This window comes from Mya arenaria, chromosome 12 (genome assembly GCF_026914265.1).
Source record: "Mya arenaria isolate MELC-2E11 chromosome 12, ASM2691426v1".
In the NCBI taxonomy this organism is placed as follows: domain Eukaryota; kingdom Metazoa; phylum Mollusca; class Bivalvia; order Myida; family Myidae; genus Mya; species Mya arenaria.
The window spans coordinates 61,221,191-61,239,793 of NC_069133.1; the positions used below are offsets into that span (position 1 = coordinate 61,221,191).

The 18,603-nt window shown below is 41.6% G+C and overlaps 1 protein-coding gene across 1 annotated transcript in view; it reads right to left on the minus strand.

Moving 5' to 3' along the window:
- Positions 1-4,031: 4,031 nt before the first annotated feature.
- LOC128211040 (E3 SUMO-protein ligase RanBP2-like) overlaps positions 4,032-18,603 on the minus strand; it is a 69,114-nt gene continuing 54,542 nt past the window's right edge. Inside the window, exon 28 of the mRNA XM_052915428.1 lies at positions 4,032-5,889. The gene's annotated coding sequence lies outside the window, so the exon portion shown is untranslated. The remainder of the gene's footprint in view (positions 5,890-18,603) is intronic.

Here is an 18,603-nt window from a genome sequence, read left to right on the forward strand (position 1 = left end):
GAAAAGCATGGCATCCAGCAAGTCCATGCTTTTTAATTGTATATGTTCTATGATGCGTCCCAAATAGCGTTATCTGCGAGGCAGCCAAATCTAGCCGTGGAGACCTAGGTGGCGCCCTTGACTTATTTTGTTATGCAAGTGCACTATAGTATACAGCATTTGCGTATGATATCAGTGTTTAAGCAACGAACCCGGGTGTCTCAATGACCTGGTATTTCATGATGAACCTTATCACAATTGTTGTATAGAACTAAAGGGTTTTACTAAATTTGTTTTGAACTGGCTGAAATGTAAAAATAACCGGTCACCTACGGGTGAAAGTTTCCTGCATACACCATATATATATGTATTTTGTTGTTGTTTTTTCAAAAAAGTCGAGACGGTATGAGTTGTCATTGGAAAATAGTAGTCTCACAACAATTTTGATCGACAAAGCCCGCTTGAACGTATTTTACAGTTAAATACTTCATTTACTGCCAAACTGGAGCTTTTAATATGATCCAGGGTTCCCACAATTTTCTGCAAGTAAAATTCCAGACTTTTTTGCAAATTCCAGACTTTCTCTCAACCTTTTTCACAGTTATTACAACGAAACATTTCAGTAAAATATTGTTAACATTTTCACATGCTAAAAATAAACTGATTTGCCATTTTTAACATTTATTAAACAACTTGTTAAATAACATCAAATGTCATTTTCAAAGGGTTTTATTTTCAAAAACAAAACCTTTCACCTTCTGAACTTCTTAGAAATTTATTGAACAACATGATTAACCTTTAGCATGCTGAATACTGTTGGCCTCTGTGAACACACGGATCAGCTGGCATGATCAGGGTCTAGGCTATTTGTATAAAATTTGCTACTTGGAAACTTAAAGGCTTACCTACTATCTGTGCATAGAACAGTGTGGACCCTGATCAGCCAGCATGGTTTGGTGCCGATTGATCTCCGTATATATTACCATTTTTCGTAATTGGTGAATAATTGCATGCTTAAGGTAAATATAATCAAATATCACATTAAAAAAAAGTTTTACTCTCTGAACAAAAACTTACTTTCTGAACATTTTTTAAAGCTGCACGCTCATAGATATACTATTTAAACAACTTATTTCATTTTTTTTGTCTTAGATAGATAAACTTTTGACGTAAATATCTGCAAACCAACAATAAAAGATTGCCGACAAAAGATCAGATCGCTGATTTTCATATTCCCGTTCGAAAATTTGTTTTATGGTTTATTAACGGGTTAAGAAATATGCATAAAACACCAATTTTTGATCTTAAATATAAATATCCATGATCTATCTTTTTGATATGGCAAATCCTTCACGTACAAATTGTTTAGTATCAAAAGTGGGTCGTTGTTCCGATCAGGATTCCGGGTTAAAGCATATAGCGTCTATAAAATATCATAAAAACAAGAAATATTACCAGATAATGTTATTTTACATTAGTTCCGTACACAAAAAATAAATATCCAACTTATAATTATGAGTTTGACGGCTTCATTTCATTCTGTCAAACATAACGATATATGCATGAAGGGCACCTGCAAGGCTTCAGGGCAGTTTTAAATCGCTCGGAACATTTCGGCCATGGCCAAGTTGTTACGATTGTGCAACGAGGTCTATCTCGAAGCTTTGTCGGAGGAGGCCGAGTTATTACGATTGTATCGAGTTGTTCCCCTTCGCATAATTGTTTTCTGTGTCAGTCAACTTTCGTTTTATTGGAAAGGTAAACAACTTGTTTTAATGCATTAAATGCTTGTTTAGTGCAAAATAACATTTCACGTACATGGTAAAATATGAATATAACTCTCTATGATCAATTTCAACCATAAAATACTTCACTTAAAACAATTTCAATATTTTTAAAACACCCCCGTTTTTTGCACATTCCCGTTTAGACGTTAGGGCTTGGAAGAATCCCGTATAACACGTCTATTATTTTAGACTAACGGCAGTGTAGACACAGCTACTATGACAAATAAACGCTTGCATGTAGTAACGGAAACCGTCTTAGTCTCGATCATTCAGCCGCTCTGATCAGAGTCAATTCAATACAGAACAGTGTCAGATGCAAGCGTTTTGATGATGGAGAGTACATACTTTTTACTAGTTTCGTACCCAAAACGGTTCGAACTTTAGTACTATTCCCGGCTTTTTCCCGATTCTAACCTACAATCGCAAAATTAAAGGCATTTTCACGACCGGGAACAGACTTTTCGATATTCCCGACTTTTTCCCGTTTTCCCGGTAGCGTTGGAACCCTGTATGATCATTAAGGGGTCGGTAAATAAATTTTCAGTGTTGGCTTGACAGGAGCAGAGGACACAAGAGCTATCACTGAAGGTGATTAATACCCCGAACGCCGCCTCTCATTATGATTTATCATTGTATGAAGTTTTATGAAATTCTATCTAGTAGTTTTCAAGTTACTGTACGGACAAAAGTTTGACAAAAAACACACAGAAAAAGGCAATTACTCTGTAATTTGCTAAAATAGTGTAATGATTCATGTACACTGAACTCCTTCTCATTGTGCTGTACCATTGTATAAAGTTTTATTACATTAAATCCGGTAGTTTTCAAGTTATGCTCAGGAGAAGAAAAAAGGCAAAAACTCTGTAATTGGCTGAAATAGAATTGCGGTTCCTGTACACTGCACTTCCTCTCATTATGATATATCACTGTATGAGGTTTGATTAAATTCCATCCAATATTTTCAAGTTATGCTCCAGACAAGAAAAAGTAACAAAAGGCAGTAACTCTGTAATAAGCTGAAATAGAATTGCGGTTCCTGTACACTACACCCCCTCTCATTATGATCTATCAATGTATGAAGTTTTATTAAATTCCATCCAATAGTTTCAAGTTTTGCTCCGGAAAAGAAAAAGTAACAAAGGGCAGTAACTCTGTAATTGGATGAAATAGAATTGCAGTTCCTATACAGTGCACTTCCTCTCATTATGATCTATCACTGTATGAAGTTTTATCAAATTCCATCCAATAACTTTCAAGTTATGCTCCGGACAAGAAAAAGTAACAAAGGGCAGTGACTCTGTAATTGGATGAAATAGAATTGCTGTCCCTGTACACTGCACTTCCTCTCATTATTATCTATCACTGTATGAAGTTTTATTAAATTCCATCCTATAGTTTTCAAGTCATGCTCCGGACAAGAAAAAGTAACAAAGGGCAGTAACTCTGTAAATAGCTGAAATAGAATTGCGGTTCCTATACACTGCACTCCCTCTCATTATGATCTATCACTGTATGAAGTTTTATTAAATTCCATCCAATAGTTTTCAAGTTATGCTCCGGATAAGAAAAAAGTAATAAAGGGCAGTAACTCTGTAACTGGCTGAAATAGAGTTATGGTTCTTGTGCACTGCAGTTCCTCTCATTGTGTTTTACCATTGTATTAAGTTTACATAAATTCCATCTAGTAGTTTGCAAGTTAATGTCTGGAAAAATATTTGACAGCAAAAAAAAAACAAATAAAGGGCAATAACATAGTAATTAGCTAAAGTAGAGTTATGGTTCTTGAACACTGCACTTCCTCTCATTGTGCTTTACCATTGTATGATGTTCCAATGAATTCCATCCAGTACTTTTCAAGTTATACTCCGGACAAACGAAAGTAACAAAGGGCAATAACTCAGTAATAAGCAAGAATAGAGTTATGGTTATTGTACACTGCACTTCCTCTCATTATGCTTTACCATTGTATGAAGTTCCAGTGAATTCCATCCAGTACTTTTCAAGTTATACTCCGGACAAACGAAAGTAACAAAGGGCAATAACTCAGTAATAAGCAAGAATAGAGTTGGTTATTGTACACTGCACTTCCTCTCATTATGCTCTATCATTGTAGAAAGTTTAATCCAATTCCATCCACTAGTTTTTTTTAGTTATGCTCCGGACAAGGTAAATTGCAACCGACCGACTGACAGACCACAGGGTGACTCCAATATACCCCCTTCAAACTTCGTTTTTCGGGGGTGTAAAAAATCAAAAGTTTGTGCGCTAGTTGCAAGTCTTTTTGATGAAGGGTCATTGTCTCAACAGATATTTTAGCAAGTTTATGATTCATGCAGCTGTCTATGACACATTCTGAAGGACATATAGACAAGCTAAGAAGGAGTAGTTTCAAATATGTTTGAAGAAAAACATCTCCAGATGAAATAAGCATTTTCAGTGAAAAGATATCCCCCGCAACGATGGCTTGTTTGTGCTTGATGGCTTGTTTGTGCTTGAAGGTTAAAAAAAATCTCAGAAAGAATAAGATAAGCACATTGGTTTATCCCTTTCCGAGCCAAATTATAAAATATCGACCGGGACTTCTTTATGATAAAAAACTTTAACGAAATAAATCAGAGGGATGATTAAATAAAACTGTCTTTTCTGAAACTGCTTACTCGGAAACATCAATCATTGCAAAATAGTACTCAATAGTTGAGATAAAAATGTAGCCGTAGAAATTCACTGAAGAAGTTCATTGCAGGATGTTGGTTCATATAACATTCAAGTTTCATTAAATTTTATCAGCTAGTTACTGAGAAACGGCTGCAAACAATGATTTTTTAATAAATCAAGGGCAATAACTCTAAGGAAAATTGACTAATCCAAAAGAAAAATAGACAGGCATCATCACAGTATGTTGGTTCTTATTTATTCCAAGTGTCATGAAATTCTACCAGCTAGTTGCATAGAAAAGGCTGCAAACATGGATCTTTTAATAAATCAAGGGCAAATATCTATAACTATAGAAATTACACAATCCAAAATATAAATAAACAGGCATCATCGCAGTATGTTGGTTTCATATTTATTTCAAGTTTCAAGAATTTCTACCAACTAGTTACTGAGAAATGGCTGTAAATGAGAGTTTTTCAAAAAATCAAGGGCAATAACTCCAAGTACAATTGACCAATCAAAAAAATATATAAATAGGCATCATCCCAGTATAGTAATTCATATTAATTTTAAGTTTCATGAAATACTGCCAGCTAGTGACTGAGAAATGGCTGTGAATGTGCATTTTTCAAAAAATCAAGGGCAATAACTCCAAGGACAAATGACCAATCAAATTTTTTTTTGGACGGGCATCATTCCAGTACAGTGGTTCATATTTATTTTAAGTTTCATGAAATTCTACCAGCTAGTTACTGAGAAAACGCAGGTGACGGACGGAGGGACGGACGGAAGGACAGACGGAAGGACAACGCCATTTCAATATCCCCCTCCCTATTTCATAGCAAAGTACATCTATTTTATTCAGCATAAACAAGATTATTGTATGCACAACTTAATAAGAATAGCACATTAATTCACAGATCATACTAGGAGGAGTTCTAGGAATTGAACTGATAATGAATACACTAGGATAAGAAAATTCGTAAGAAGATTAGACACTAGTGTTTAATTGACTATTGAAGTCAAAACATGTATACATTGACTGAGGCAAAACAAGCTTTTAATTTCCTACCAGCAAAAATGTTATAATTTTGGACTTAAAGAGAATACTGAACTAAACAAATATGTATGGGGTTGATTTTTCTCATCTAGTTTTATAGCACTGTATTATCATACCAGAATGTTTAGTAGTACCCTGGTAAACAGCTTTGCCTATGACAAAAATGAAATACAATCCTTTCAGCATCAATACCATGCATTCAAGTTCAATTTAAAATTCAACGGTCATGACTTCCATTTCCTTTAACAAAAATTGATAATTTAAATTGTTTTTGATAAGAACAGAAACAGAAATTGTTTATGAGCCACAGATGTCGCTGAGACAATAAACGGTTGCTTGCACATTATAATGTCCATACACGTACACTTGTAGTGAGCCTGTTGGTGTCTTCATTGTCTTCATGCAAGGCTGAAAAGGATAACACACCAATATTGAAATAGACATGCATGTATTGATAATTTGTGAACTCATATAATGACCACTCATTTAGTAGATATTTTCATTAGGCACTGATTCCTTTCCTCAGGGAAACATGTATATATAGATATGCATTATCTAGCGCTTACAAGTCACATTTGTATTTGATCAAGAACCAGCTTCAGTTTAAGGACACCTAATACAGATTGTATATTAAATTTATGCTAAACTGTGAAGATAGAAGCTGACAAAATTCACTCTTGACACTTGTTAAGTTGTAAGAAAAATAGTATGAATGTCCTGACTAAGAGGCCTTGCAACTGTAGCACTGTCCCCATTTATTTCGTTTGCATTGAATATTTGGTTTGCATTGAATACCTCTTGAAATAAAGACAACTTCCTTACAAATAAACCAATCTCACAGTTAAAGAAAATTTCTCTTCAAACTAGACATCTCTTACCGATAGCCTTACAACTAGACTGGTCCCACCCAACAGGCAGTTTCCCTACATCTAGACCACTCTCACCCATACAGGCAGTTTCATTACAACTAGACCACTCTCACCCATACAGGCAGTTTCATTACAACTAGACCACTCTCACCATACAGGCAGTTTCCCTACAACTAGACAACTCTCACCCATACAGGCAGTTTCATTACAACTAGACCACTCTCACCCATACAGGCAGTTTCATTACAACTAGACCACTCTCATCCATACAGGCAGTTTCCCTACAACTAGACCACTCTCATCCACACAGACAGTTTCATTACAACTAGACCACTCTCACCCATACAGGCAGTTTCCTTACAACTAGACCACTCTCACACATGGAGACAGTTTCCTTACAACTAGACCACTCTCACCCATACAGGCAGTTTCATTACAACTAGACCACTCTCACCCACAGACAGTTTCCCTACAACTAGACCACTCTCTCCCATACAGGCAATTTCATTACAACTAGACCACTCTCACACATGGAGACAGTTTCCCTACAACTAGACAACTAGACCACTCTCACCCACACAGACAGTTTCATTACAACTAGACCACTCTCACCCACACAGACAGTTTCATTACAACTAGACCACTCTCACCCACACAGACAGTTTCATTACAACAAGACCACTCTCACCCACACAGACAGTTTCATTACAACTAGACCACTCTCACCCACACAGACAGTTTCATTACAACTAGACCACTCTCACCCATACAGATAGTTTCCTTACAACTAGACCACTCTCACCCACACAGACAGTTTCATTACAACTAGACCACTCTCACCCATACAGGCAGTTTCATTACAACTAGACCACTCTCACACATGGAGACAGTTTCCTTACAAATAGACCACTCTCACACATACAGATAGTTTCATTACAACTAGACCACTCTCACCCATACAGACAGTTTCCTTACAACTAGACCACTCTCACACATGGAGACAGTTTCCTTACAACTAGACCGCTCTCACACATGGTGACAGTTTCCTTACAACTAGACCGCTCTCACACATGGAGACAGTTTCCTTACAACTAGACCGCTCTCACACATGGTGACAGTTTCCTTACAACTAGACCACTCCCACACATGGAGACAGTTTCCTTACAACTAGACCGCTCTCACACATGGAGACAGTTTCCTTACAACTAGACCGCTCTCACACATGGAGACAGTTTCCTTACAACTAGACCACTCTCACACATGGAGACAGTTTCCTTACAACTAGACCACTCTCACCCATACAGACAGTTTCCTTACAACTAGACCACTCCCACACATGGTGACAGTTTCCTTACAACTAGACCGCTCTCACACATGGAGACAGTTTCCTTACAACTAGACCACTCCCACACAAGGTGAAAGTTTCCTTACAACTAGACCACTCTCACCCATACAGACAGTTTCCTTACAACTAGACCACTCCCACACATGACGACAGTTTCCTTACAACTAGACCACTCTCACCCATGGTGACAGTTTCCTTACAACTAGACCACTCTCACCCATACGGACAGTTTCCTTACAACTAGACCACTCTCACACATGGTGACAGTTTCCTTACAACTAGACCACTCCCACACATGGTGACAGTTTCCTTACAACTAGACCACTCTCACACATGGTGACAGTTTCCTTACAACTAGACCACTCTCACACATACAGTTTCCTTACAACTAGACCACTCTCACCCATACAGGCAGTTTCCTTACAACTAGACCACTCTCACCCATACAGGCAGTTTCCTTACAACTAGACCACTCTCACACATGGAGACAGTTTCCTTACAACTAGACCACTCCCACACATGGTGACAGTTTCCTTACAACTACACCACTCTCACACATACAGTTTCCTTACAACTAGACCACTCCCACACATACAGTTTCCTTACAACTAGACCACTCCCACACATACAGTTTCCTTACAACTAGACCACTCCCACACATGGAGACAGTTTCCTTACAACTAGACCACTCTCACCCATGGTGACAGTTTCCTTACAACTAGACCACTCCCACACATGGTGACAGTTTCCTTACAACTAGACCACTCCCACACATGGAGACAGTTTCCTTACAACAAGACCACTCCCACACATGGTGACAGTTTCCTTACAACTAGACCACTCTCACACATGGTGACAGTTTCCTTACAACTAGACCACTCTCACACATACAGTTTCCTTACAACTAGACCACTCCCACACATACAGTTTCCTTACAACTAGACCACTCCCACACATGGAGACAGTTTCCTTACAACTAGACCACTCTCACCCATGGTGACAGTTTCCTTACAACTAGACCACTCCCACACATGGTGACAGTTTCCTTACAACTAGACCACTCTCACACATGGTGACAGTTTCCTTACAACTAGACCACTCCCACACATGGTGACAGTTTCCTTACAACTAGACCACTCTCACACATGGTGACAGTTTCCTTACAACTAGACCACTCCCACACATGGAGACAGTTTCCTTACAACTAGACCACTCCCACACATGGTGACAGTTTCCTTACAACTAGACCACTCCCACACATGGAGACAGTTTCCTTACAACTAGACCACTCTCACACATACAGTTTCCTTACAACTAGACCACTCCCACACATACAGTTTCCTTACAACTAGACCACTCCCACACATGGAGACAGTTTCCTTACAACTAGACCACTCTCACCCATGGTGACAGTTTCCTTACAACTAGACCACTCCCACACATGGTGACAGTTTCCTTACAACTAGACCACTCCCACACATGGAGACAGTTTCCTTACAACTAGACCACTCTCACACATGGTGACAGTTTCCTTACAACTAGACCACTCTCACACATGGTGACAGTTTCCTTACAACCAGACCACTCCCACACATGGTGACAGTTTCCTTACAACTAGACCACTCCCACACATGGTGACAGTTTCCTTACAACTAGACCACTCCCACACATGGTGACAGTTTCCTTACAACTAGACCACTCTCACCCATACAGACAGTTTCCTTACAACTAGACCACTCTCACACATGGAGACAGTTTCCTTACAACTAGACCACTCTCACCCATGGTGACAGTTTCCTTACAACTAGACCACTCCCACACATGGTGACAGTTTCCTTACAACTAGACCACTCCCACACATGGTGACAGTTTCCTTACAACTAGACCACTCTCACACATGGTGACAGTTTCCTTACAACTAGACCACTCTCACACATGGTGACAGTTTCCTTACAACTAGACCACTCCCACACATGGTGACAGTTTCCTTACAACTAGACCACTCACACACATGGAGACAGTTTCCTTACAACTAGACCACTCCCACACATGGTGACAGTTTCCTTACAACTAGACCACCCCCACACATGGTGACAGTTTCCTTACAACTAGACCACTCTCACACATACAGTTTCCTTACAACTAGACCACTCCCACACATACAGTTTCCTTACAACTAGACCACTCCCACACATACAGATAGTTTCATTACAACTAGACCACTCTCACACATACAGTTTCCTTACAACTAGACCACTCTCACACATACAGTTTCCTTACAACTAGACCACTCTCACCCATACAGATAGTTTCATTACAACTAGACCACTCTCACCCATAAAGACAGTTTCCTTACAACTAGACCACTCTCACACATGGAGACAGTTTCCCTACAACAAGACCACTCTCACACATGGTGACAGTTTCCTTACAACTAGACCACTCCCACACATGGAGACAGTTTCCTTACAACTAGACCACTCTCACACATGGTGACAGTTTCCTTACAACAAGACCACTCTCACACATGGAGACAGTTTCCTTACAACTAGACCACTCTCACACATGAGACAGTTTCCTTACAACTAGACCACTCCCACACATGGTGACAGTTTCCTTACAACTAGACCACTCTCACACATGGTGACAGTTTCCTTACAACTAGACCACTCTCACACATACAGTTTCCTTACAACTAGACCACTCCCACACATACAGTTTCCTTACAACTAGACCGCTCTCACACATGGAGACAGTTTCCTTACAACTAGATCACTCCCACACATGGTGACAGTTTCCTTACAACTAGACCACTCTCACACATGGTGACAGTTTCCTTACAACTAGACCACTCCCACACATGGTGACAGTTTCCTTACAACTAGACCACTCTCACCCATACAGACAGTTTCCTTACAACTAGACCACTCTCACACATAAAGACAGTTTCCTTACAACTAGACCACTCTCACCCATGGTGACAGTTTCCTTACAACTAGACCACTCCCACACATGGTGACAGTTTCCTTACAACTAGACCACTCCCACACATGGTGACAGTTTCCTTACAACTAGACCACTCTCACACATGGTGACAGTTTCCTTACAACTAGACCACTCTCACACATGGTGACAGTTTCCTTACAACTAGACCACTCCCACACATGGTGACAGTTTCCTTACAACTAGACCACTCCCACACATGGAGACAGTTTCCTTACAACTAGACCACTCCCACACATGGTGACAGTTTCCTTACAACTAGACCACATCCACACATGGTGACAGTTTCCTTACAACTAGACCACTCTCACACATACAGTTTCCTTACAACTAGACCACTCCCACACAAACAGTTTCCTTACAACTAGACCACTCCCACACATACAGATAGTTTCATTACAACTAGACCACTCTCACACATACAGTTTCCTTACAACTAGACCACTCTCACACATACAGTTTCCTTACAACTAGACCACTCTCACCCATACAGATAGTTTCATTACAACTAGACCACTCTCACCCATAGAGACAGTTTCCTTACAACTAGACCACTCACACATGGAGACAGTTTCCCTACAACAAGACCACTCTCACACATGGTGACAGTTTCCTTACAACTAGACCACTCCCACACATGGAGACAGTTTCCTTACAACTAGACCACTCTCACACATGGTGACAGTTTCCTTACAACAAGACCACTCTCACACATGGAGACAGTTTCCTTACAACTAGACCACTACCACACATGGTGACAGTTTCCTTACAACTAGACCACTCTCACACATGGTGACAGTTTCCTTACAACTAGACCACTCTCACACATACAGTTTCCTTACAACTAGACCACTCCCACACATACAGTTTCCTTACAACTAGACCGCTCTCACACATGGAGACAGTTTCCTTACAACTAGACCACTCCCACACATGGTGACAGTTTCCTTACAACTAGACCACTCTCACACATGGTGACAGTTTCCTTACAACTAGACCACTCTCACACATACAGTTTCCTTACAACTAGACCACTCCCACACATACAGTTTCCTTACAACTAGACCACTCTCACCCATGGTGACAGTTTCCTTACAACTAGACCACTCTCACACATGAGACAGTTTCCTTACAACTAGACCACTCCCACACATGGTGACAGTTTCCTTACAACTAGACCACTCTCACACATACAGTTTCCTTACAACTAGACCACTCTCACACATACAGTTTCCTTACAACTAGACCACTCCCACACATACAGTTTCCTTACAACTAGACCGCTCCCACACATGGAGACAGTTTCCTTACAACTAGACCACTCTCACCCATACAGATAGTTTCATTACAACTAGACCACTCTCACCCATAAAGACAGTTTCCTTACAACTAGACCACTCTCACACATGGAGACAGTTTCCCTACAACAAGACCACTCTCACACATGGTGACAGTTTCCTTACAACTAGACCACTCCCACACATGGAGACAGTTTCCTTACAACTAGACCACTCTCACACATGGTGACAGTTTCCTTACAACAAGACCACTCTCACACATGGAGACAGTTTCCTTACAACTAGACCACTCTCACACATGAGACAGTTTCCTTACAACTAGACCACTCCCACACATGGTGACAGTTTCCTTACAACTAGACCACTCTCACACATGGTGACAGTTTCCTTACAACTAGACCACTCTCACACATACAGTTTCCTTACAACTAGACCACTCCCACACATACAGTTTCCTTACAACTAGACCGCTCTCACACATGGAGACAGTTTCCTTACAACTAGATCACTCCCACACATGGAGACAGTTTCCTTACAACTAGACCACTCCCACACATGGTGACAGTTTCCTTACAACTAGACCACTCCCACACATGGTGACAGTTTCCTTACAACTAGACCACTCTCACCCATACAGACAGTTTCCTTACAACTAGACCATTCTCACACATAAAGACAGTTTCCTTACAACTAGACCACTCTCACCCATGGTGACAGTTTCCTTACAACTAGACCACTCCCACACATGGTGACAGTTTCCTTACAACTAGACCACTCCCACACATGGAGACAGTTTCCTTACAACTAGACCACTCCCACACATGGTGACAGTTTCCTTACAACTAGACCACATCCACACATGGTGACAGTTTCCTTACAACTAGACCACTCTCACACATACAGTTTCCTTACAACTAGACCAATCCCACACAAACAGTTTCCTTACAACTAGACCACTCCCACACATACAGATAGTTTCATTACAACTAGACCACTCTCACACATACAGTTTCCTTACAACTAGACCACTCTCACACATACAGTTTCCTTACAACTAGACCACTCTCACCCATACAGATAGTTTCATTACAACTAGACCACTCTCACCCATACAGACAGTTTCCTTACAACTAGACCACTCACACATGGAGACAGTTTCCCTACAACAAGACCACTCTCACACATGGTGACAGTTTCCTTACAACTAGACCACTCCCACACATGGAGACAGTTTCCTTACAACTAGACCACTCTCACACATGGTGACAGTTTCCTTACAACAAGACCACTCTCACACATGGAGACAGTTTCCTTACAACTAGACCACTCTCACACATGAGACAGTTTCCTTACAACTAGACCACTCCCACACATGGTGACAGTTTCCTTACAACTAGACCACTCTCACACATGGTGACAGTTTCCTTACAACTAGACCACTCTCACACATACAGTTTCCTTACAACTAGACCACTCTCACACATACAGTTTCCTTACAACTAGACCGCTCTCACACATGGAGACAGTTTCCTTACAACTAGACCACTCCCACACATGGTGACAGTTTCCTTACAACTAGACCACTCTCACACATGGTGACAGTTCCCTTACAACTAGACCACTCTCACACATACAGTTTCCTTACAACTAGACCACTCCCACACATACAGTTTCCTTACAACTAGACCACTCTCACCCATGGTGACAGTTTCCTTACAACTAGACCACTCTCACACATGAGACAGTTTCCTTACAACTAGACCACTCCCACACATGGTGACAGTTTCCTTACAACTAGACCACTCTCACACATACAGTTTCCTTACAACTAGACCACTCTCACACATACAGTTTCCTTACAACTAGACCACTCCCACACATACAGTTTCCTTACAACTAGACCGCTCCCACACATGGAGACAGTTTCCTTACAACTAGACCACTCTCACCCATACAGTTTCCTTACAACTAGACCACTCTCACACATGGTGACAGTTTCCTTACAACTAGACCGCTCTCACACATGGAGACAGTTTCCTTACAACTAGACCACTCCCACACATGGTGACAGTTTCCTTACAACTAGACCACTCTCACACATGGTGACAGTTTCCTTACAACTAGACCACTCTCACACATACAGTTTCCTTACAACTAGACCACTCTCACACATGGAGACAGTTTCCTTACAACTAGACCACTCCCACACATGGTGGCAATTTCCTTACAACTAGACCACTCCCACACATGGTGACAGTTTCCTTACAACTAGACCACTCTCACACATAGAGACAGTTTCCTTACAACTAGACCGCTCTCACCCATACGGACAGTTTCCTTACAACTAGACCACTCTCACACATGGTGACAGTTTCCATACAACTAGACCACTCCCACACATGGTGACAGTTTCCTTACAACAAGACCACTCCCACACATGGTGACAGTTTCCTTACAACTAGACCACTCTCACACATGGTGACAGTTTCCTTACAACTAGACCACTCCCACACATACAGTTTCCTTACAACTAGACCACTCCCACACATGGAGACAGTTTCCTTACAACTAGACCACTCTCACACATGAGACAGTTTCCTTACAACTAGACCACTCCCACACATGGTGACAGTTTCCTTACAACTAGACCACTCTCACACATGGTGACAGTTTCCTTACAACTAGACCACTCTCACACATACAGTTTCCTTACAACTAGACCACTCCCACACATACAGTTTCCTTACAACTAGACCGCTCTCACACATGGAGACAGTTTCCTTACAACTAGACCACTCCCACACATGGAGACAGTTTCCTTACAACTAGACCACTCCCACACATGGTGACAGTTTCCTTACAACTAGACCACTCTCACACATGAGACAGTTTCCTTACAACTATACCACTCCCACACATGGTGACAGTTTCCTTACAACTAGACCACTCTCACACATGGTGACAGTTTCCTTACAACTAGACCACTCTCACACATACAGTTTCCTTACAACTAGACCACTCCCACACATACAGTTTCCTTACAACTAGACCGCTCTCACACATGGAGACAGTTTCCTTACAACTAGACCACTCCCACACATGGTGACAGTTTCCTTACAACTAGACCACTCTCACACATGGTGACAGTTTCCTTACAACTAGACCACTCTCACACATACAGTTTCCTTACAACTAGACCACTCCCACACATACAGTTTCCTTACAACTAGACCACTCCCACACATGGTGACAGTTTCCTTACAACTAGACCACTCTCACACATGAGACAGTTTCCTTACAACTAGACCACTCCCACACATGGTGACAGTTTCCTTACAACTAGACCACTCTCACACATACAGTTTCCTTACAACTAGACCACTCTCACACATACAGTTTCCTTACAACTAGACCACTCCCACACATACAGTTTCCTTACAACTAGACCGCTCACACACATGGAGACAGTTTCCTTACAACTAGACCACTCTCACCCATACAGTTTCCTTACAACTAGACCACTCTCACACATGGTGACAGTTTCCTTACAACTAGACCGCTCTCACACATGGAGACAGTTTCCTTACAACTAGACCACTCCCACACATGGTGACAGTTTCCTTACAACTAGACCACTCTCACCCATGGTGACAGTTTCCTTACAACTAGACCACTCCCACACATGGTGACAGTTTCCTTACAACTAGACCACTCCCACACATGGAGACAGTTTCCTTACAACTAGACCACTCCCACACATGGTGACAGTTTCCTTACAACTAGACCACTCTCACACATGGTGACAGTTTCCTTACAACTAGACCACTCTCACACATACAGTTTCCTTACAACTAGACCACTCCCACACATACAGTTTCCTTACAACTAGACCGCTCTCACACATGGAGACAGTTTCCTTACAACTAGACCACATCCACACATGGTGACAGTTTCCTTACAACTAGACCACTCTCACACATACAGTTTCCTTACAACTAGACCACTCCCACACATACAGTTTCCTTACAACTAGACCACTCCCACACATGGAGACAGTTTCCTTACAACTAGACCACTCTCACCCATGGTGACAGTTTCCTTACAACTAGACCACTCTCACACATGGAGACAGTTTCCTTACAACTAGACCACTCCCACACATAGTGGCAATTTCCTTACAACTAGACCACTCCCACACATGGTGACAGTTTCCTTACAACTAGACCACTCTCACACATAGAGACAGTTTCCTTACAACTAGACCGCTCTCACCCATACAGACAGTTTCCTTACAACTAGACCACTCTCACACATGGTGACAGTTTCCTTACAACTAGACCACTCCCACACATGGTGACAGTTTCCTTACAACAAGACCACTCCCACACATGGTGACAGTTTCCTTACAACTAGACCACTCTCACACATGGTGACAGTTTCCTTACAACTAGACCACTCCCACACATACAGTTTCCTTACAACTAGACCACTCCCACACATGGAGACAGTTTCCTTACAACTAGACCACTCTCACACATGAGACAGTTTCCTTACAACTAGACCACTCCCACACATGGTGACAGTTTCCTTACAACTAGACCACTCTCACACATGGTGACAGTTTCCTTACAACTAGACCACTCTCACACATACAGTTTCCTTACAACTAGACCACTCCCACACATACAGTTTCCTTACAACTAGACCGCTCTCACACATGGAGACAGTTTCCTTACAACTAGACCACTCCCACACATGGAGACAGTTTCCTTACAACTAGACCACTCCCACACATGGTGACAGTTTCCTTACAACTAGACCACTCTCACACATGAGACAGTTTCCTTACAACTATACCACTCCCACACATGGTGACAGTTTCCTTACAACTAGACCACTCTCACACATGGTGACAGTTTCCTTACAACTAGACCACTCTCACACATACAGTTTCCTTACAACTAGACCACTCCCACACATACAGTTTCCTTACAACTAGACCGCTCTCACACATGGAGACAGTTTCCTTACAACTAGACCACTCCCACACATGGTGACAGTTTCCTTACAACTAGACCACTCTCACACATGGTGACAGTTTCCTTACAACTAGACCACTCTCACACATACAGTTTCCTTACAACTAGACCACTCCCACACATACAGTTTCCTTACAACTAGACCACTCCCACACATGGTGACAGTTTCCTTACAACTAGACCACTCTCACACATGAGACAGTTTCCTTACAACTAGACCACTCCCACACATGGTGACAGTTTCCTTACAACTAGACCACTCTCACACATACAGTTTCCTTACAACTAGACCACTCTCACACATACAGTTTCCTTACAACTAGACCACTCCCACACATACAGTTTCCTTACAACTAGACCGCTCCCACACATGGAGACAGTTTCCTTACAACTAGACCACTCTCACCCATACAGTTTCCTTACAACTAGACCACTCTCACACATGGTGACAGTTTCCTTACAACTAGACCGCTCTCACACATGGAGACAGTTTCCTTACAACTAGACCACTCCCACACATGGTGACAGTTTCCTTACAACTAGACCACTCTCACCCATGGTGACAGTTTCCTTACAACTAGACCACTCCCACACATGGTGACAGTTTCCTTACAACTAGACCACTCCCACACATGGAGACAGGTTCCTTACAACTAGACCACTCCCACACATGGTGACAGTTTCCTTACAACTAGACCACTCTCACACATGGTGACAGTTTCCTTACAACTAGACCACTCTCACACATACAGTTTCCTTACAACTAGACCACTCCCACACATACAGTTTCCTTACAACTAGACCGCTCTCACACATGGAGACAGTTTCCTTACAACTAGACCACATCCACACATGGTGACAGTTTCCTTACAACTAGACCACTCTCACACATACAGTTTCCTTACAACTAGACCACTCCCACACATACAGTTTCCTTACAACTAGACCACTCCCACACATGGAGACAGTTTCCTTACAACTAGACCACTCTCACCCATGGTGACAGTTTCCTTACAACTAGACCACTCCCACACATGGTGACAGTTTCCTTACAACAAGACCACTCTCACACATGGAGACAGTTTCCTTACAACTAGACCACTCTCACACATGAGACAGTTTCCTTACAACTAGACCACTCCCACACATGGAGACAGTTTCCTTACAACTAGACCACTCCCACACATGGTGACAGTTTCCTTACAACAAGACCACTCTCACACATGGTGACAGTTTCCTTACAACTAGACCACTCTCACACATGGTGACAGTTTCCTTACAACTAGACCACTCTCACACATACAGTTTCCTTACAACTAGACCACTCCCACACATGGTGACAGTTTCCTTACAACTAGACCACTCCCACACATGGAGACAGTTTCCTTACAACTAGACCACTCCCACACATGGTGACAGTTTCCTTACAACTAGACCACTCCCACACATGGTGACAGTTTCCTTACAACTAGACCACTCCCACACAGACAGTTTCCTTACAACTAGACCACTCCCACACATGGAGACAGTTTCCTTACAACTAGACCACTCCCACACATGGTGACAGT